Source organism: Hemicordylus capensis, chromosome 1 (assembly GCF_027244095.1).
Source record: "Hemicordylus capensis ecotype Gifberg chromosome 1, rHemCap1.1.pri, whole genome shotgun sequence".
Taxonomy (NCBI): Eukaryota; Metazoa; Chordata; class Lepidosauria; order Squamata; family Cordylidae; genus Hemicordylus; species Hemicordylus capensis.
This window is the reverse complement of record NC_069657.1, coordinates 57,688,940-57,710,227: the sequence shown is the minus strand read 5'-3', so window position 1 is coordinate 57,710,227 and position 21,288 is coordinate 57,688,940. Positions and strand designations below refer to the sequence as shown.

Sequence of the window (21,288 nt, the reverse complement as noted above, 5' to 3'; positions counted from 1 at the left end):
CTAGGTAGAGATAAATAATGTAATGGCTGTCTCACACCAAATAGGATCAATTCTCTCACTAACTCCTGATACTTTTAACACCTATTGGGGGAAGATGCAATTTGCAGCATCTTAGATGCAGATTTGCTGTGGGCAATGCCTCCCTTCCCCTCTGAGCACACAGTTTACAGAAGATGGGATTGAGAACTCACTGGACTGGCCAATATGCTGAATAATTAAGACATTGTCCGGCGAGTTGTCACCTTTTGGGGGGACCCAGGAAAAAGATGAGATTTTAATAGATTCTATTCAAGGATCAAAGAGAAATATACTATAAGAATGAGGCTTTTAGACAGAGAGTTTAGCAATCTTTTGCCTACAGCAAAAGCTGCTCACGAGGATCCCAGAGTTTGCTGCTAAGCTGCGGGGTAAAGCAGGAACTCTGCCCATGAACAGGAACTGTCTCCTACAAGCTATCTTGTGCCTACAACAAGATTTGCTCACAGCAATGCCAGAGTTTGCTGCCCAAGCTGCCGTGATCTGAGCACTGCAACAACTCCTGTCTCCAGCCAAGCAGCTGACGAGAAGTCTCTGGTCCTGGGTAAATATGCTGCAAGCCTTGGGTCCCTCCATCCTTTCCCCCTCTTTCTCCTTCCCCCCCTTCTTTCCCCCTACTAATTCCAAAACCATGCCAGCCCTCAGTCTCCCTCCCCCCCCTCTTTTCTGCCTATATCTGAATTGTATTAGGCTCTAGAAAGATTTAATTGCACACATATATGTTAGTTAGGAACACTGGGGAATATTGGTGATGAATAGGATGTTCTGTTTAAAATACTGTTGTTGATATTGATAGAGTGTTCTGCTTTCTGCTTTGCTAGATTATGTTGTTAGTCTTTATACTCAGTAAAGCCCATTGAATCCTTTTGAGTGGTTTGATCTCCTTTCTTCCTTGCATCCAGATCACACATGGTCACTAATATAAAAGAACTTGGTCCAGACCTATTTTGTATACTAGCTAATGAGCATATTTAGTACTATATAAATCAGGCCTGGTCTGTAACAATAGTGAGTCCCCTTGGAAAATGCCTATTATTATTATTATTATTATTATTGTTATTGTTATTGTTATTATTATTATTAATAATAAAACTTTTATACCACCCTTCCAAAAGGCTCAGGGTGGTTTACATTAAAACACCATTAAAATCAGTTAATTAAAACAAAAATAATAAAACACAATAAAAATAATTAACAATTTAAAACATCGTAAAACAACAATTAAATAATCAGAAGAACTTAAAAACAAGTTTTAAAAAGCTGAGAAAGCCTGGTTGACGAGATGTGTTTTCAGGTGTGTTTTGAAAATTGCCAGAGATGGGGAGGATCATATCTCAGCAGGGAGCGCATTCCACAATCTCGGGGCAGCAGCCAAGAAGGCCCGTCTCTGTGTAGCCACCAAACGAGTTGGCGGCAACTGGAGACGGACCTCCTCAAGTGACCTCAATGGGCAGTGGGGCTTATAGCAAAGAAGACGCTCTCTTAAATACCCAGGGCCTAAGCCGTTTAGGGCTTTATAAGTTATAACTAGCACTTTGTATTTTGCCCGGAAAACTATTGGCAGCCAGTGTAACTCCATCAACAAAGGAGTAATGTGGTCTCTCCGAGATGACCCAGAGACCAACCTGGCTGCTGCATTCTGAACCAACTGAAGTTTCCAGACTATGTACAAAGGCAGCCCCACGTAGAGCGCATTACAGAAGTCAAGTCTGGAGGTTACCAACAAATGTACCACTGTTTTGAGGTCATTGATCTCAAGAAACGGACGCAGCTGGCGTATCAGCCGGAGCTGATAGAAAGCACCTCTGGCCACTGCCTCAACCTGAGAAACCAAGGAGAGATGTTGATCCAGAAGTACTCCCAGACTGCGAACCTGTTCCTTTTGGGGAAGTGTGACCCCCTCTAGAACAGGCAGATCAAAATCGTCTCTAGAGTTCCAACCCCGCACAACAAGTACCTCCGTCTTATCTGGATTTAGCTTCAGCTTATTATTCCTCATCCAGCCCATTACTGCTTCCAGGCAGACATTTCGGGAGGATATGCCAACTCCTGAAGAAGTTGACATGGAGAAGTAGATCTAGGTGTCATCAGCATACTGGTAACACCCAGCTCCAAATCCCCTGATGATCTCTCCCAGCGGTTTCATGTAGATGTTAAAAAGCATTGGAGAAAGTATGGAGCCTTGAGGGATACCATACTTAGGCTCAGATTTTGAAGAGCAACAATCTCCAATCGACGCCATCTGGAATCTGTCCGAGAGGTAGGAGCGGAACCACTGTAAAATAGTGCTTCCCACCCCCAACACCCTCAGATGTTCCAGAAGGATACTATGGTCGATAGTATCGAAAGCCGCCAAGAGATCCAAGAGGACCAACAGAGTCACACTTCCTCTGTCCATTGCCAATTGGAGATCATCCATCAGGCCGACCAAGGCAGTCTCCACCCCATAGCCCGCTCGAAAGCCAGTTTGAAATGGGTCCAGATAATCAGTTTCCTCCAAGACCACCTGGAGCTGAGAAGCCACCACCCTCTCAATTACCTTGCCCAGCCATGGGAGATTGGAAACAGGCCTATAATGGGGGATTGGAAACAGGTTCAACTCTGAGGGATCTAACGCAGGCTTCTTTAGAAGAGGTCTAATAATTGCCTCCTTAAGACAAGGAGGCATCCTGCCCTCCCTCAGAGAAGCATATATGATTTCTACAAGGCCACCTACAACAGCCTCCCTGCTAGATCGAACAAGCCATGTTGGACAAGGGTCAAGAGGACAAGTGGTAGGCCTCACCGCTCCAAGCAGCTTGTCCACATCATCAGGAGTCACAAGCTGAAATTGATCCAGTCGAATCGTATAAGAGGAATTGTCGGACATCTCCAGTTCAGACATCAAATTAATTGTGGAGTCTCCATCTAAGTTGGCCTGAATCTGAGAGATTTTGTCTGTGAAAAATTCATTAAACACACCACAGTGGGTAACTGATGCTTCCAAATTCTGGTTCAAGGGAGAGGGGGCAGCAGGGATTAAATACTGATTTCTTCATATCCAGTAAATAATCAAAGGATATAGGTGTCCTTAGAGCCACTTAGATCTGGTGCTGTGACAATAATCCAGAAAAATGCCTGAGATCCACCGTGCCCTTTGCTTATCTTTCCAAACACCAGTACCTGATGACACATTGCACACTGATATCTAAACTCCCTTGAAGACATAATTGAGGCAAGATGATATATTCTAAATTTGAGCATCTTTAATGGATAAAGTGGATTAAGGAAAACCTCAAAGGCATGTTTTACTTAACAAACCATTTTACTTCTAGTGCTTGCACAAATATTGAGAAATGGAAAGCTATATGTGTCTGGGGGAAATGACAGGCTATTAAAACAAGTAGCTTGTTTTTTTAAAAAAATCTTTCTTAGCTTATAAGAATATTCTAGTTCCATTGTGCCAACTCTAAGTTTAAAATAATGAAAAGGTTAACTAGCTTATATGGTTAATATTTGAGTTGGTGTCCAAGTCAGTATTTTCTGTTTGCAGTGCAAAATCTCCATTGAATTGAAACTTGGTATATACAATCAGGACACAATTCTGCATTTTTTAAAATTTGTGCTTTAAAAAAAAGTTAAGTACATGATCCACCCATCCATTTTTCAAACTTTACCCTCATAAAAAAGTCTGTAAATTCAGATATATTCCAAAAGGAAGAGGTGCCTCTTGAACCCTGGGATTTTCTAGCAATAGCATGGGATATATTTTAGTAAGCACTCTTGAACAACTGATTAATTGCCCTTGTATAATACTTCTATGAAATGGCTTGGGTAACTACTTAGGAATTAATCTCTTTGACCTGTAAGCTTTGGAGAATTGTAAAAAGATGAATAGTGCTCTTCACTGTAATAACAGAAAACAATTTGTAAATGTAGAACTTGGTTAACGTAACTTAGAACTGAGGCTCACATGAACACACGGAAATGCTAGAAGCTAATTCCTGAAAGCAAGTTTGTCTAACATAGTGTCAGTACACTCTTTTGCCCTAATCTGAAGGAGATCAATAAGAGAGCAATCTGCACGCACAGTTCTCCCTCACTCAGTCAGGAACCATGGATACAGTTTGTCTGTCCTATCTATCCTATCTATCCTATCTATCCTATCTATCCTATCTATCTATCTATCCTATCTATCTATCACATTTTTACATCACCCCAAACTTTAGTCTCTGGGCAATTAACAATAGCATAACGCCTGATGTTCATATAAGCATCAACACTGCCTTTCTTTCAGTGTATCCATACCTATATTCTGACTCAGCTAGTCATGAGTAACTATATGCATCTAGAGTTGAACTGGACCATTTATTTATAAAAGAATGATCTCCACCTTTCTGTAGAAAGAGTAAATTAAAGAGTAATTTCTGGGAAATTAAATGAGATTATACCAGCATTCTTTTCTGCCTTGACTTCTTGAGAGTATGTAATCTGCTGCAGATTTAAAAGCAATGGGACTACTATTGCCACCAAGCCAACATTATTATCTGAGGCTGCAGTCCTATGTTGGGGACAAGCCCCTCTGAGCACAGTAGGATTTACTTAATGACTAGGCCGTTAGTATATTATGCAAAGCTGTTTGAGGACTTTTGATTAGTGTGGTTTTACATATATGACAAATATTTATAAACTGCTTTTCAACAAAAGCTTTAAGCAAAGTTCTAAAAATAAATACATACTCTTTGTTGGAATCTTCCAGAAGTCACATACTCGTGAAACTGTTGGAGATGGAGTAGCAGTGGATCAACTTTTTGCATCAACTATCCTAATGACCACTAGGGGCATTGGGGGTAGAGGTAGTTAGTGAGGGTCCCCTTACCTGTCCCTGCTTTGCTTCTACTCCATGACTCCTGCCTTGGTAAAGGTAAAGTGTGCTGTCAAGTTGATTTCAACTCCTGGCACCCACAGAGCCCTGTGGTTTTCTTTGGTAGAATACAGGAGGGGTTTACCATTGCCTCCTCCCGCACAGAATGAGATGATGCCTTTCAGCATCTTCCTATATCACTGTTGCCTGATATAGTACCAGCAGGGATTCGAACTGGCAACCTTCTGTTTGTTAATCAAGCATTTCCCCCGCTGTGCCACTTGACTCCTCAGTTATTTCCTTTAGCGAGTCAGTTCTTCCTTTCTCCTTGGAAAGCAGATGGGAGCATCCTTCTTTCTCCCCTTGTATTCACTATGTAGCTCTAGTTAGGATAGGTCTTTCCTATCTCAAATGTACTTAAACTAATAAATTCTATTTACTTTATACTGCACTACAATCTCCATGCTTGTTCTTGACTAACTGCAACAATAAGGCTCTGCACTACATTGTAACTGGAGTGGGCAGCTTCCTCTTGGTGCTTTGCTAAACAATCACAAATTACAACAGAAACATGTTTAGGTTCTGAAATAATTGCAGTTTTCAAAGAAGACATTATTGCATTCTAAGGCAGTATTGAGTCTGTCTCCATCTTCAAATAGCATTATAGCAAAGAGCTTCCATAATGCATTCCAGAGTATTTTTTTGTTTGTTTGTTTGTTTGAAAGAATAAGAGGACCTGTAGACTGAAAGAGTAATCTTTAAGCACATGGTAGGCAGATTTCCAAATATTTATCTTTCAAATGGTAATTAGTGGGTAAAGCATTAGGATGCCTATGTGAAGGAATTTGATTAGCTGTATACATGCATAAAAGAAATGAGTCATAAATCTTCATAATCAGGTAAATTATGTGTTTTGTCTGAGAACAAAGAAGTGAGAAAATGGTGTTGAAGTCTTTGAAATCTAGCATGAAACTGTGGCTTCCTGATCTCTTAAATTGCAGCTTTCATACAGTCGACATGAAACAGCATAATCTGTCAGAGTAACTCCACTGGGTTTTTAAATAGCTTTGTACATTATAAAGAAACATGACTTTTTAAAAAGTGCTAAATGAGATGTTTGCTTTGATCTGTATGATTACCTAAATGGTACTGTCTCCCAATTGACATGTACGTCAAGAGGTTCAGGAAAAAGTATTTGTGGATTGTTCAGTCATGATGATAAATTATGGTGGTATACGGATATAGTTTCTTGAATCTTGGAAGTTACATGATAGGGGTTGAGGAGGAAATAGGCCTAGACCTCTTGGTTTTCTGTAAATAAGCCCCTGTATTGTATAATGAATTAATAGTCCCAAACCTCTTCTCGTAAATAAGGCCTGATAAATGAATTGTTATATTATATTCCTAAAAATCTCCGTATTGTTGTAAATAAGATTTCTGTGCTTGCAAATCCCTATCCATGAAGAAGGTGTAGGGTCAAAAGTTCATTCTTGTTTCACTTTTGTTTTAGCATTTTGATAGTTGATTTTTGGAGGGAAAGGAGATTTCAAGAAATGGAGGGAATTTTGTTTGATTTGTGGACTCAAATTGGGTTGCTTAAAAAACTGTTGGGCCAGAGAAACTGTATATATTGGGAGTGTTTTGAGCGGGAGGTCAGGGAAGTCAACAGAGATCTGAGAGGGAGTCTGCTGGAGAGAGTCTTGGAAGCCAGAGAAGTCAAATCTGCTATAGAGATAAGAGAATCAGAGCTGAAGGTTGCAGAGTGTGCTGGAAGTCTGTCTGCTGCAGGGGGAAATTCAGTTGAAATCACTAAGAAGAAAAAGAAGAGCCAGGCTGGATTGAGCCCCAATCTGTGCTGCAATCAGAACCACCCAGCAAGCCAGAAGCTGACAAGAAAGCACAGAGGACTCTGAGTAGGGACCAGTATAGAGTCACGTAGTAGATGCATTTTTCTCGTTTTTATTTTCCCTGACTTGCTCTGTTGATAACTGTTTTGAATTTGTATTCCCCCTGCCTGCAAGAGTAATGTTTTAATTGAATCAATTTTTTTTAAGTAAATATTCTTCTTGTTTAAAAAAAAAAAAAAGAAGCTTGTTGATTGTCTCCAACCCCTTTCCTTTCCACACTACTAAGGGTTCTCTCTCTCTCTCTCTCTCTCTCTCTCTCTCTCTCTCTCTCTCTCTCTCTCTCTCTCTCTTTTTCTTCTGAAGGGCTGTTGTAGTGGGCCCAGCCTTACCAAAAGTCTACTTAGTGGCAGTGATAAAAAGGTTAGGAGGAATAGAGGGCTGTTCCTTGACAGAAGTTATTATTGTCCACAGGTACATACATGCATCTCTCTTGCCCACACCATGGTTTTTGGTCAACTTTGTAGTAGGGATGTGCCATTTGATTAACACACAAAGTCAGGGTGATTCGTGGATTCATCTGCGAATCAAATTGCCCTTAAATGAAGGGGCCAGTTTCAGATCGAATCGGCCCCCATTCAGCACGAATTGATTCATGCATTTGTGTGGCTGTTTTGGAGTGCTTTCCCCCTTGCTGATTGGTTTTCTGGCACTGGCTGGCTTGAGATCTCCTTGCTTCTTGGTTGGCTTGTTGTCATGGACAACCATGTCGCCATTGGCTGGGGAGAGGGAGGACGCTTGGGGGAAACACTTTTGGAGGGAATTTCAGAATGTTTTCAAAGGGACTAGGAGACACAGAGAGAGCCATTATAAAGAAGAGGATACATTGAGACAGGAGGAAGAAGGAAGGAAGAAGGTTTGGTATTCTGAGTATATGCTCTACCTATTGCTTCTATAACTGTTTTGCTGAATCTCAGATAGACAAAGGGGGAACAAAAAGGGAGTATTCAAATGTATTCAAAGAGATTGGGAAGCAGAGATCGGGAGAGGAAGAAGGAATTGAGGAAGGCTTGATATTGTGGTTTTCTTTTCTCAGCACGGACTATAATGCTGTGCTATCTATTGCTTCTATAACTATCTGGTTTTGCTGGGTCTCAGATTGACAAAGGCAGAACTTGGGCGCCTGCCTGCCTGCCTGCCCTGCGTTGTGGTTTGGTCTGTTTGTGAGATGGTGTTATGGCCCCTGATCAATCTTGATTGCCCTCGTCTACACCTTTTTCAGTTCTACAATGTCCTTCTTAAGGTTTTGTGATCAGAACTGTACGAGGTTCTCCAAATTTGGCCACATCATAATTTTGTTTAAAGACATTGTAATATTAGCAGTTTTATTTCCAAGCCCCTTTTTAATGATTCCAGGCATGGAATTGGTCTTTCACAGCTGCCACACATTGAATTGACACTTTCAATGAGCTGTCCACCATGACCCCAAGGTCCCTCTCCTGGTCAGTCACTGACTGCTCAGATCCCATCAATGTATATGTGAAGGTGTGGTTTTTTGCCCCAATATGCATCACTTTGCATTTGCCAACATTGAACCACATTTGCTATTTTGTCATCTGCTCCCCTAGTTTGGAGAGATACATTTGGAGCTCCTCACAATCTCTTTTGGATTTTACTACCCTAAATAGTTTGGTGTCCTCTGCAAATTTGGCCACCTTGCTACTTACCCCAACTTGTAGATCATTTATGAATCCATTAAAAAGCACCGGTCCCGGTGCAGATCCTTGGTAGACCCCACTTCTTTCTTCCCTCCATTTAGGGAACTTTCCACTTATACCTACCCTCTCTTTCCTGTCCTTTAACCAGATTAATGCATAGGCAAGATAAGCACTTGCCTATGGCAGCAAATTTTGAGAGGTGGCAAATATTTGGGGGCTCAGGGGCAAGTTAAATAAATAGGTTTTTAACCTTTTAAAACCACCACTCTGTATATACACACAGGATGCAACAAATTTTAGACAGAGACTTTCATTTTTTTTAACAGACATTTTTATGTTAAATATCACCAAGCCTTATATACCTGCAGAATATACGGAGCCGTCTTTATATATAACTGCTGCTAGAGTTCTTTATGCTTCTAACTGGAAAACACATATTGTTCTGACATTAAAGGAATGACATCTTAAACTTTGGGAATATGCACATTTGCGAATGGCAAGGATTACTTCATCTATAAAGAACAAGTCAGCAGATAAGTTTGAACTTATTTGGGAACCATTTATATGATACAATTTGCTACAGGGTCAAATACCTCATCCGAGATTTGTATTCTTCCTGCAAATAAATTTGTGAGACATTTTTAATTTTAGTATTGATTAATTTCGATTCCTAAGTTACTTAAACCTTTTTAATTGGAGGTTAACAGACTAAATTGAAATAAGAGTAGATAGAATAGGGTGATACGATAGTGAGTTTAAATCCTGGTTGATGTATAAGACATATGGGAGATGTGAGTTAATGCATTTGTGTAATTTTCTCTCTGTTTTTTCTCTTCTGTAATTTTTCTTTCTTTCTTAAACAAAAAATAAAATAAATAAAACCACCACTGCATGGCGGGGATGGTAGCAGAGACAAGGGCAGAAGGTGGGGGGTGGTGCTCCAGTGAGAGGAAACTGGTGTGGGGGAGGCGGTGGCAAGAGCTCTTCTCTTGGGCCCGCCTGCCACCCAAATGGCAGGTTGGGCAGTTCTTGGCTCATTTCAGGGCTCTCTGAGCATGTGTGCATGTGACCTGCCATTTGGGCGGCAGGTGGGCCCACGGAAGGAGCTTTCGCCACTGTCTCCGCCTCCCCCATCATGGTCTCCCCTCACCACCACCAGCGCTGCTGGAGTGCTGCCCCACTCCGGCCACCCCTGGTCTCCACCACCATCCACGCCATGCTGCCGCCATCCCACTGGCGGTTTAAAAAAAGATTTAACTTACCCCTCCCCCCAAACCCTCTAGCCAGAGTGGCAAATATTTTCTGCCCAAAGTGTGTGCAGTCAAGTGGATTTCGACTCCTACAGGCGGTAAAAAGCTTAATCCACCCCTGCCTTCAACCAGTTACCAATCCACACATGAACCTGTCCCCTTATCCCATGACTGCTAAGTTTTCTAAAGAGATTTACCACACAGTAATGTTCTTTTAGTCTGAAGTCATATGTGATTGAATAGATTCTTATAAGCGGGATATGGCCAACCTTTCAACAAGAAGGCTTTTGTAGTTGTGTAGACATTCAGTAGGTAAGCCTATTTTCTAGTATAGCATATGTTTGAATGGCTACACCTGCCAGCATTCTTTCCAGCTATTGACAGGACAAAAGCCATAATGATAAATCAAAAAAATCGTAGAATCTATCTATACATAGCACATTGAGTAGGGGTTCATAAATATAGTTGCCAGTGGCAACTGTTAATCTTAATTCTGGGGCCTGTAGGGAAAGCGTCCAATATGCTTTGGTGGTACAAGAAACAAGTTCTGGCAAAACAGGGAGGCAGACTGCCGCTTTCAAAATGGTAAATCTGCATCATGAGATGAAGGGGAGGGGTTGCTACAAATATGCACACGTTTCTATGCACTGCTGCTCCCTGTAAAACCTGCTCAGTGGACAGTAGGTACAAAAACAGTGCACTTGCTTTGAATCTAGCTGGAAGCTAGAGATCAAAGTGTTGTGGTCTACAAATTTCTCTACTAAGCCCATCCAGCATTTTGGGGCACTTGACTGTAAGTGTAAACAAGATGTAATTTATAGGAACAAGCATATGCTGGTGGATATTGATGATCCATCAACAGAATCCACAGCATCAGATTTGTAAAACCAGTCTTTGTTTTGTTTGGCCTGGTTAAACCTCAGAAACTGGGAATCGGTAAGAAGGGATTGAGCAGAATTTCCATTGGCTGGTGCTCAAGGCTGTCTAAGTCTTCCTCTCACTAAGTGTGGCTCTCATATTTCTGGAAAATGTATAGAGAAACTAGTGACTTCCTCATGACAATTGTGGAGGGTTGAGCTAAATCCCCCATTCTATGTTGTAAAATGGTTGCAAGGGAGAAAAGAAGAGATTGATGGGTTTGCTGGCCTTGTCTGTACAAAGGTCAAGGTTTTTCTTTATTTGGCTGTTTATACAAAGGTTAAAAGTTCAAATCTGTAAACTTCCTTTACTAAGCCAAACAAGGGAAAGGTCAGAAACTTAGTTTGGAAGTTGTTGCCCAAAGCAAATGGTTAAAGTAGGGGGAAGGTCAAAGCCTAGGCACCCTCCTTTGTGAGAGGGGGAGAGGATAAAAAGGCAAAGTTTAGAGTGAGCAGGGCTTACAAACAGTGTTGGATATGGCCAGAGGCAGCATTGGATGAAGAAACACAGAGAAAATGGAGAAGGAAGAGCTGACTAAGGGAGCTGCTGGTGAGATGGTCTATTAGGGTTTTGTTCAGAATCGTATCGCTGGATGAGCTTATCGCATTCTATTTTGTTTCTTGCTCTTATGGTGGTTGTATTTTATAACAGAAATATTTCAAAAACTCGTGCCAAAATTTGATTACACTTTTTTTCTTTCTGAAATGTGGTCTCTATGTTGTATTCCCCACCCCATGCTTAATTGGAACACTGCTTTACCTAATTTGAGGTCTGGTAGACTGTTTAGTGGAGGCAGCTAGGGAATACAAGTGTCCACTTGGTGGTAGCAGTAAAGCTTTTTTAATCATAGGGCTGGTTAATACCAGGCCGGGTCAATAATAATAGTCAATCCTATGTGTATTCTACATAGTGTGAAACATAAAGCTGAATAAGAAAACAGTTATTTTTAAGTTAGGAAGCTTTTACCTACTTATGATAAACACCTTCCTGAAATAAATAATTTCCTTAAGTTATGCTTTGCCCACTTAAGCACCCGGCCATATTCACAGCTGCATTAAATAAAGACTATTTTCAGGATGATTTAGCATAGCAAGGATGGTGGTGATCCTGACAAATCCATCCTGAGCCAGAGGAAATTGTGAGTGAGCAAAGCAAGGTGGATCAGGTGTGTGGAGTTTGTATCACTATTACTTTTGGACAGTTTTGTTTTAACAAGAAATGTTTTCATTCTAAAAACAGGTTATTATTTTTTAAGTCAGTGGTTTCCAACATGGGAGCCTCCAGATGTCACTGAACTACAACTCCCATCATACCCAGCCACAGCAAATTCTAACTGGGGCTGATGGGAATCGTTCAGGAACTTCTGGTTGGAAACTGTTCCCTCTAACAGGGATTCCCAGATGTTGTTGACTACATCTCCCATAATCCCCAGCCAAAGGCCATTGCAGCTGGGCATGCTGGGAGTTGTAGTGAACAACACCTGGGAATCCCTCAGAGTGAATAGTCACCACTGCTTTAAGTGAAAGCAGTTGCACACTTGAAAAACCTTTTTTCAAAATAAATTCTTAGGTGAGGTGAATCAGTGCTTCCAATGCATTGGTGCACCCAGTAGTCCCAATTCTTGCTATAGCACCGTTGAGGTCTCATTGCCATGCACAGCTCTTGCCCAAGGCTATCAGAAACCAAATAATTTATACAGAATAAACAAATACAAATGTGCATAACTTGGATAATAGCAGAATTCAGCTTTTCTTGGGTCAGAATTTCAGCTCGCTTGGCTGGGAGAACTTGATAATTCCCTCTGCCACCCCTAGCCCCTTAGTACAGTGAATATACAGTCCTGGTTAAAGGAAATTAAAAGAGCTATAGAAATGATTAATGCTCATAACCTTAAGGTTCATTCTGCAGCTGCTATGTATGATTAAGCCATAAAGCTTATCTAGCCTTCTCTTAAACATCCAACAAAAATAATGTATAGATTCTCTAAGTTGCTTGCATCATTGTTCAGCCACTCCAACAGTTGGGAATGGTTTATAATGTTTTATCTCAACCTCCTTTTCCTGCGGTTTATGGCCTATTGTCGATCAGTCTGTGGTAGTTGAGAGCAATTACACTCCATCATGCTGGTAGCTATCTCTTTTAAAAACCTTTATAGAAGTGTAAAGCTAGAAGGGGCTGGAGGTAATCATACCAGCACCCCTTAACAGAGCTCACATCTCTCTAGATAATAGAGTGCTTCAAATAAAGATCAGGAACTACTAATGTGCACTCCATCTAAAGTGCCTGCAGGGTAAAGAACTTGGTAAAACAAAGCTATAAAGCCAGTCAAATGTGCCATAGGCTAAAGCAGGGGTCCCCAATCTTTTTTTTTTTAAAAAGTGTACCCCTTTTGTTGCAACAGCTTGGGTGCCCAATAGAGATTTGTGTATGAGTATACAAGTTTAACAGTTAGGAGATGGGCTACTCCAGTCATTCTCTTACATCCAGACTAAGTTACTCATGAATACTCACACTGAAATTAGTGGGACAAGTAAACTTATTCCAAGAATGTCTTCTTTGCTATAAACCACACTGCCCATTGAGATCATCTGGAGAGGTTTGTCTGCAGTTGCCACCGGCCCGTCTGGTGGCTACTCAGGGACAGGCCTTCTCCATTGCTACCCTGAGGCTTTGAAACACACTTCCTGCTGAACTAAGAGCCTCCCCATCTCTTACAACTTTTAAAAGGGCAGTCAAGATGCATTTGTTCACCCAGGCTTTTAATTAGATATTGTTTTAATTGTGTGTTAATTGTTTTAACTTTTTAATTTTAATTGCTGAAATGTGTTAATCTTTTTATTGGTTGTTTTTATTGTCTTGTAAACTGCCCAGAGAACTTGTGTTTGGGGCAGTATAAAAATGTTTTAAATAAATAAAAATAATAAATTAATTAATTTCAATGACTGCTTATAAATAACTTAATCTGTATGTATGCCAGTGACTGGAGTAGCTTGTCTCATAATAGGAACATTTAAATGTGTTTGTGTATACACACATATAAAGACACACATTCTAAGCCTCAAGCTGGAAATCCTCAAATTGGGAACAGATAACATGGCTGCAGCACAGGGAGGCTAGAGGGCCCTGAGTACTCCCTGGGTGCCCTTCAAGTAACCACTCGCTGCTGGCAGCCCTTCAGCTACAGGTAGAAGAACACACCTCTGTCTTTATCTGTCACTTCAAGAAGGCAGCGTGAAGGAGACGCTGGGAGTTACATCTTCATTCTGTCTAGCTTCCCTATAGCCCTCCCTCCAGCTCTTTTTTGGGCTGGGAGAGTATTCTAAGCTGTAGCTGAAGGCTGGTCTTCTTTGACCTTTCTCCTGGCAGCTTCCCACCCTGTCCAGAATTATATGTGTCTAGCTTAGATTAGGATATATCATATATCTGAATATACCATTTTTCATACCAATATACCATTATGGTGTTTTTCACTACAAGTCTGAGGTCCACCAGTTGGGCTTGGCTAAAAATAAACTGTTTTAAAATAGCTATATTCTCCCTTTCTCACTAAAAGTGAAAATCATTGCTCATAGGTAGGGGGCAGAGCCAGATGCACAGTGCGGTCTCAGGTAGCAGGGCCAGTTACCTACTGAATCTCATGAGCCCTAACTTGCATAATGAAAATACTTTGCCCTCCCTAAATTCAGACAGGCTATTTTAGAGGGCAAAATAAGCCCTCTAGGTTTTGTTGTTGCTATTGTTAAGCAACAGCTAGAAAATAAACCTTGTTGATCTACCAGTAGGTCCCACTCTCCCTTCTGTTTATCTCTTCTCTGGTATTTTATTCATTCATTCAATTTCTATACCGCCCTTCCAAAAATGGCTCAGGGCAGTTTACACAGATAAATAACAAGCAAATAAGATGGATCCCTGTCCCCAAAGGGCTCACAATCTAAAAAGAAACATAAGATAGACACCATCAACAGTCACTGGCGGTACTGTGCTGAGGCTGGACAGGGCCAGTTACTCTCCCCCTGCTCAATAAAGAGAATCACCACATTAACAGGTGCCTCTTTGTCAAGTTAGCAGGGGTTACAAAATATATACAAAAAAGGGGTTACAAAATATAGGGTATACAAAAGTTAATGGCCTTAAAGGTTCTAGGAAAGTCCTTTCCTACAAGAGAGTAACATGATCCAGTCCATGTCCCCCTCAACTGAGGCAGCGTGACAAGATGTGGAATGCAAAGCATGCCAGCCTCCCATTCACTCCAAATTTCTCTTCCAACCTGTAGTTGGTGCGAGTCTTGCTTGCTTCCTGCAGATTCCCTCTTCCTTGATCTGACCTGCCTCCCAGCCATTCCTCCCGTCATCTCTTTATCCAGCTGCCACTGCTCCTCTGCTTCTACTGTCCCTGCCTTTTGAAAAGACAGAAGACTGGGCGTGGAGTGACACCAAGTGTCTGGAGGACCCCACACTTCCACTCTGTTCCCTGCCCCCTGCGTTGCAAGGAGTGCAGAAGCGGTGGCGCAGAAGAGGCAGTGACACCACCACTGCCCGGTGGGGAGGTTTTATGCAAACACGTTAACAGAATGGCCAGTAGGGCAGGTGACTGGAAATGGCAGTTTCATGGAGGCAGCTAAGCTGCTCCCCTCTGGCAACTCACTAGGGCTACATATCATTTCAAGAATTTGGACCCAACCCTATCAGACAGTTCTTCATCGGTTGTGATCTGTAAGGATGTGCATGACCCGGTTCGGCGGTCCTTTCATGGACTGCCAAACCGGTGCAGATGTCTGACTTTCGAGCATGTTTGGAGGTGGGTGAAGGGGTTTCCTTTAAGGTGCAGGGAGGTGCTCTTACCTCCCCTGTCGCATTCCCCACTCTGGTGCTCTCTCCAAAATCGCTGCTGCAGTGTTGCTGTGTACAGTGAGGGAAATAAGTATGTGATCCCCTGCTGATTTTATCCGTTTGCCCTCTGACACAGAAATGACCAGGCTATAATTGGAATGGTAGGTTTATTGTAGCTGTGAGAGACAGAATAACAACAAACCAACCCTCAAAAGCCCAGTGCCCAAAAGTCAGCGATGGATTTGCATTGTAGTGAGGGAAATAAGTATTCGATCCCTTCACAAAAGATGTCTTAGTACTTGGTGGCAAAACTCTTGTTGGCAATCACAGAGGTCAGACGTTTCTTGAAGTTGGCTGCCAGGTTTGCACACAACCCAGGAGGGATGTTGTCCCACTCCTCTTTGCAGATCCTCTCCAAGTCAGAAAGGTTTCGAGGCTGATGTTTGGCAACCCGAACCTTCAGCTCCCTCCACAGATTTTCTATAGGATTAAGGTCTGGAGACTGGCTGGGCCACTCCAGGACCTTCATGTGCTTCTTGAGCCACTCCTTTGTTGCCTTGGCTGTGTGTTTTGGGTCATTGTCATGCTGGAATACCCATCCACGACCCATTCTCAATGCCCTGGCTGAGGGAAGGAGGTGCTCACCCAAGATCTGACGGTACATGGTCCCGTCCATTGTCCCTTCGATGCGGTGAAGGTGTCCTGTCCCCTTAGCAGAAAAACACCCCCAAAGCATAATGTGTCCACCTCCATGTTTGACGGTGGGGATGGTGTTCTTGGGCTCATAGGCAGCATTCCTCCTCCTCCACACACGGCGAGTTGAGTTGATGCCAAAGAGCTCGATTTTGGTCTCATCTGACCACAACACTTTCGCCCAGTTCTCCTCTGGATCATTCAGATGTGCATTGGCAAACTGCAGACGGGCCTGTACATGTGCTGCCTTGAGCAGGGGGACCTTGCGGGCACTGCAAGATTTCAGTCCTTCACGGCGTAGTGTGTTACCAATTGTTTTCTTGGTGACTATGGTTCCAGCTGCCCTGAGATCATTGACAAGTTCCCCCCGTGTAGTTCTGGGCTGCTTTGTCACCGTTCTCATGATCATTGCAACTCCACGAGGTGAGATCTTGCATGGAGCCCCAGACCGAGGGAGATCGACAGTTATTTTGTGTTTCTTCCATTTGCGAGTTATCGTGCCAACTGTAGTCACCTTCTCACCAAGCTGCTTGGCGATATCTTGTAGCCCAGTCCAGCCTTGTGCAGGTCTACAACCTTGTCCCTGACATCCTTCGACAGCTCTTTGGTCTTGGGCATGGTGGTGAGTTTGGAAGCTGAGTGATTACTTGCTTCTATGGACAGGTGTCTTTTATACAGATACTTTAACAAGCTGGGATTAGGAGCACTCCCTTACAGTGTTCCTCATCTCAGCTCGTTACCTGCATATAGTGAAAAGACACCTGGGAGCCTGAAATCTTGCTGGTTGATAGGGGATCGAATACTTATTTCCCTCATTACAATGCAAATCCATCGCTGACTTTTGGGCACTGGGCTTTTGAGGGTTGGTTTGTTGTTATTCTGTCTCTCACAGCTACAATAAACTTACCATTCCAATTATAGCCTGGTCATTTCTGTGTCAGAGGGCAAACGGACAAAATCAGCAGGGGATCAAATACTTATTTCCCTCACTGTACCTCCTTGCAGCCCTGGTCAGAATCCTGTTGCTGTGTGTCGGCCACTTCCAGTAGGACACTTACCGGCAGTGTTCCTTCTAAGGCGTGCGCACATACATGCGCTCACACGTTTTTCGATATTCGCTCAGTTAATTTTAGATCCCGCTCAGGTTGAATCAGGAAGTCCCCATTCTGAATGCCCATGTGCACACACTGCCTTGATACTGTCACCCAGAAGAAAACTCATTCCACACACAGGCGAACAAAATAGAACACTGCTGACCGGGGCTGCAAAGAGGTACACTGCAGTCCTGCAGCAGTGATTTTGGGGAGAGTGCCAGAGGGGAAAATGCGGTGGGGGAGGTAAGAGCAACTTCCCTGTGCCTTAAAGACCCCCCCTCCCCGGCCTCTCAAATATGTCTGTTCACATCTCTAGTGATCTGATGGAAAAATATGCCCTATAAAATGATATAGTATTTTATCAGACCATATTTGGGAGGCTTACCTCAAAGGTAGCAGCTGACTCCCTTCTAACTGGAAACTGGCTGCCTTCTAGGCAGTCACAGTAGCAGGACTTTAAAATGTTGCCTTCCCTGCCGTTGCCTCACAATGCCCCAAGGAGAGATGTAACCGCATAACATTCTTTTCCTGATGGATGATCAGTGCTGGGGGGCGGAATGGCCATGCTCTGTAACTATAGCAGGTGGTTATTCCTCCCCCGCCCAGACATGCACCAGGGAAAGCCTGCAATATAATGTCGGTGCTTCCTTCTCTGGGGGAAAGGCAGCATATTAAAGTGCTGCTGCTGCTGCTGCCTGGAAAGAAGCTGATTTCCAGTTGGATAAGCAGCAGGATGGTCGTCACCAGCCTTGATGGCTTTGTAATAAGTTGGGGCAAATTCATGGGGTAAACCTCCCTGAGCCATTTTTGGAAGGGCGGTATAGAAATGGGATGGATGGATGGATGGATGGATGGATGGATGGATGGATGGATGGGGGACACTTCAGTGTATGAATCCCTTCCCCCAAATATTTGCTTATTTTACATTTACATCTCGCATGAATTTCATGACTTGGGTTTCATGACTTGGATTGGAACTTGGGTCCCCACAATCATCTTAGTCCAACAGTAACTACACCACAGCACTGGTGTGTCATTTGCATAACATGACTTAAGGGCAGGGGGCGGGAACCAGTGTTGTTCACCAACCTTGACTTGAAGATGGAGTGGATTGTTATTAACTGGGTCTGCTCTGCTGGGTTTGCTGGTTCTGTTTTGACTAGCGCAAGACCTTTGGGGGAGGGCGCACACTTCAGCTCTAAACAGCTCTATAGCTGAGGCTGACAGGCTGCCAAAGTGCTGCTCCTCTGGGCTCATTTTGAACTTCCCTCAGTGCTGCTTCATCCAACTATAGTCCTCGTTGTTGATGGATGCGTTACGGCACCACGGAGCAGCGGGAGCGCTTCTGATGGTGGCAGGGGAATGGGGAGGCTTCTGGCTGGCTGGCAGGCACTCACTGGCTCTCAGCATGTGCTGCATAAGCACACCACCTATCTGCTGGTTTGGGGTCAGGTGGGGGAGAGCCTCTTATTGGATGGTGGCTGTGGCCGCATAGCAGCTGCCATTTCTGTGACTGAAAAAAGAGAAATGGTTGGCCATGCGGCACTGATGTCAGTTGGCCCCGGAACTCCAGAGACCTCCTCCAACATGGAAATAGTTGGTGTGGGTTCAAAATTGTCAGGAATCTGGGATAAAAGTTGCCTTCTGGCAACCCTTGCTCAGAGGCTGTGACACTTGTTTTTAAAATATACTACTTTCTAGGTAGAAGGAAAAGAGACAGACACTAATAACTTAAGTATCATTACAACATGCCACAGCTTTATTAAAAGAGGAAGAAGAACCAAGGCCAGAAGAGCCCATATCAGCTCCTCAGAGCTCTACTGTAGTCAGAGAACAGGTCCTGTAAAGGTTGGGGAGGGCTGCTGCTCAAGGCCTCTGTGTCCTGAGTGAAGGAAGATACAAGGGCTCCTATAGGTTTCCATCTCTTAAAAGAGTTGGGTTTCAAGCACTGGGGAGCTTTTGTTCTCTGGGGGCTCATAAATCAGAGTATGAGCCAGCATACTGTAGTGGTTAGAGTGTTTGTTCGTTCATTGATTCATTCATTTGATTTCTATACCATCCTTCTAAAAATGGCTTAGGGCGGTTTACCCAGTGTTGGACTAGGACTGGGAAGACCCAAGTTCGAATCCCCATTCAACCATGAAGCTCACTGGGTGACTCTGGGCCAGTCATGTATCTCTCAGCCTAACCTACCTCACAGGGTTGTTGTGAGGATAAAAATAAGCATGTATACCACTCTGAGCTCCTCGGAGGAAGAGCAGGATATAAATGTGAAAATATATACAGTTAAAAGGCACAATTCAGAGGATTAAGACTACTATTTCAGTCAGATTGGCTTAAAACCTATCACTGTTTTTCTAACACCATCCTGAAGGAAATTAAATCAAGCAAGAGATTTTATGCATAGCAGATTTTACTGTGGGTTTACCAGGAGGCTTTACTGCAGACTTAAAGCTGTCTGAAAAAAACACTGAAAATAGTGGAGTTTGTTATTCTGGAAATAAATCGGGCTATACTCGGGCGCAGTGGAAAACCCGAATTGCACATGTGGATTGCTCCCCGATAACTCGCAGGGACTTTGGGGGAAATCTGGCCGATATGTGTACTTGCATCCTCCATTCTGGAGGAGATGCGTTCTAAAACCAAAAACCTCACGGTAAAACTGCTGTGTGTAAAACTTCCAGGAGAACTGTGAGGTTTATGGGAAATTTTGGGGAAGAGAATCTGTAGTTTTGGACATTGTTAAATGGTTGTTAAAGCATTTGTTATTTTTAATTTTGTGTGTGTGTGTGTAGAAAAAAAATGAAGTACAGATTTAAAGTGAACACAAATTACCTGCTTCTTGCTGTGTCCTTATTCACTGCTGAATAGTTCTGAGGTGGTATCACACTGTCACTATTACTGAATCTACTAATTTCATTTGTGTTTTTTCGGGTGTGGTGGGGGGAGGGTGACTTTATCTTAGTTGAAGGTTTTACAAAGTTTTTGGTGTTCAGCCTCAGGAAGCTCTACCTTGTGGTTTGGGTAAGCTCTCTTTTCCATAGTGTCTAATCATATTTCCTTTTTAAAAACACCTGTAAATTCAGTATTCCAAAAGCCTTTGATTTAAGATGAGAGTTAAGATGCTTTACATTTTCACTCATGCTCTAAAAAGATGGAAATTGCAAGTTAAGGTGCCCATCTTAACTTGCGCGCCATATAAGCTGTAAAGACTTAGTGCAGTCTGGTATATGATGATGGTTTTAGAAATGAGGCTCCATGCACCCACATTTTGCCTTGGACTTTCATTTGGACATTGAACCAGGGAGGGATGCATCCAGGCAGACATTTAACAGGTGCAGTTTCCCTAATCACTTCCTAGAGATGCCCCTGATGAATTTCTGCCTGATGCATCTCTGACAAAGGCAAAGTGTGGGTGCATGAAGCCTCATTTCTAATTCCATCATCATATACCAGACTGTACAAAGTCTTTATAGCTCATATGGCATGTAAGTTAAGATGGGCACCTTAACTTGCAATCTCCATTCTTTTTAGGGCACGAGTGAAAATGCAAAGCATCTTAACTCTCATCTTAAACTCAAGGTTTTTTGGATTAATGAATTGGGCTTAGGTCATATCTGATCCAGTCCTGTTTTGTTTTGTGTTTTTCTGTCAATTCATAGCCCTACAATCCATCACCTGAGATTATGCCCTTGCTACACTTTATTAGCAGGCTGCCATGAACATAGATAGCTATCGCCCTACAAAATAGTAAGCAAATCATCTGTATTCATATTAACTGTCTTCTTTGTATATATTTCTCCTAGGTGTCCCCGTCGCTAATCCCATGTGTGGCAGCTCTTGCGAGAGTTTGGGATAGCGATGGGATGGCTGGGAGGGGGGGAAATGACGGGATTGGCATCAGCTGGCTGGTTGGCCAGCAGGGAAACAAAACACTGGTGAGCGGCAGTGTGTCCGGTAGGTTGGGGAAAGATGGCAGGTGGCTGGCCAGGTGGCCGGCCAGGAAGAAAATGGCAGGTGGGTGAAGTGGGAGGAGGGCAGCCATGGAGGCTGGTGGGGAAGA

The 21,288-nt window shown here is 42.9% G+C and overlaps 1 protein-coding gene across 6 annotated transcripts in view; it reads left to right on the top strand.

The window, feature by feature from the left end:
• The window catches only part of NUBPL (NUBP iron-sulfur cluster assembly factor, mitochondrial), a 105,017-nt gene that overhangs the window by 22,346 nt on the left and 61,383 nt on the right, over positions 1-21,288 (top strand). The window contains exon 3 of one of the 6 annotated variants that reach the window (XM_053283582.1): positions 20,888-20,975. The exons of 4 other annotated variants lie outside the window; for them this stretch is intronic. The gene's annotated coding sequence lies outside the window, so the exon portion shown is untranslated. Of the gene's footprint in view, positions 1-11,077; positions 11,159-20,887; positions 20,976-21,288 lie in introns of those variants that run through there. One more of the 6 variants, XM_053283583.1, reaches the window with a different exon arrangement.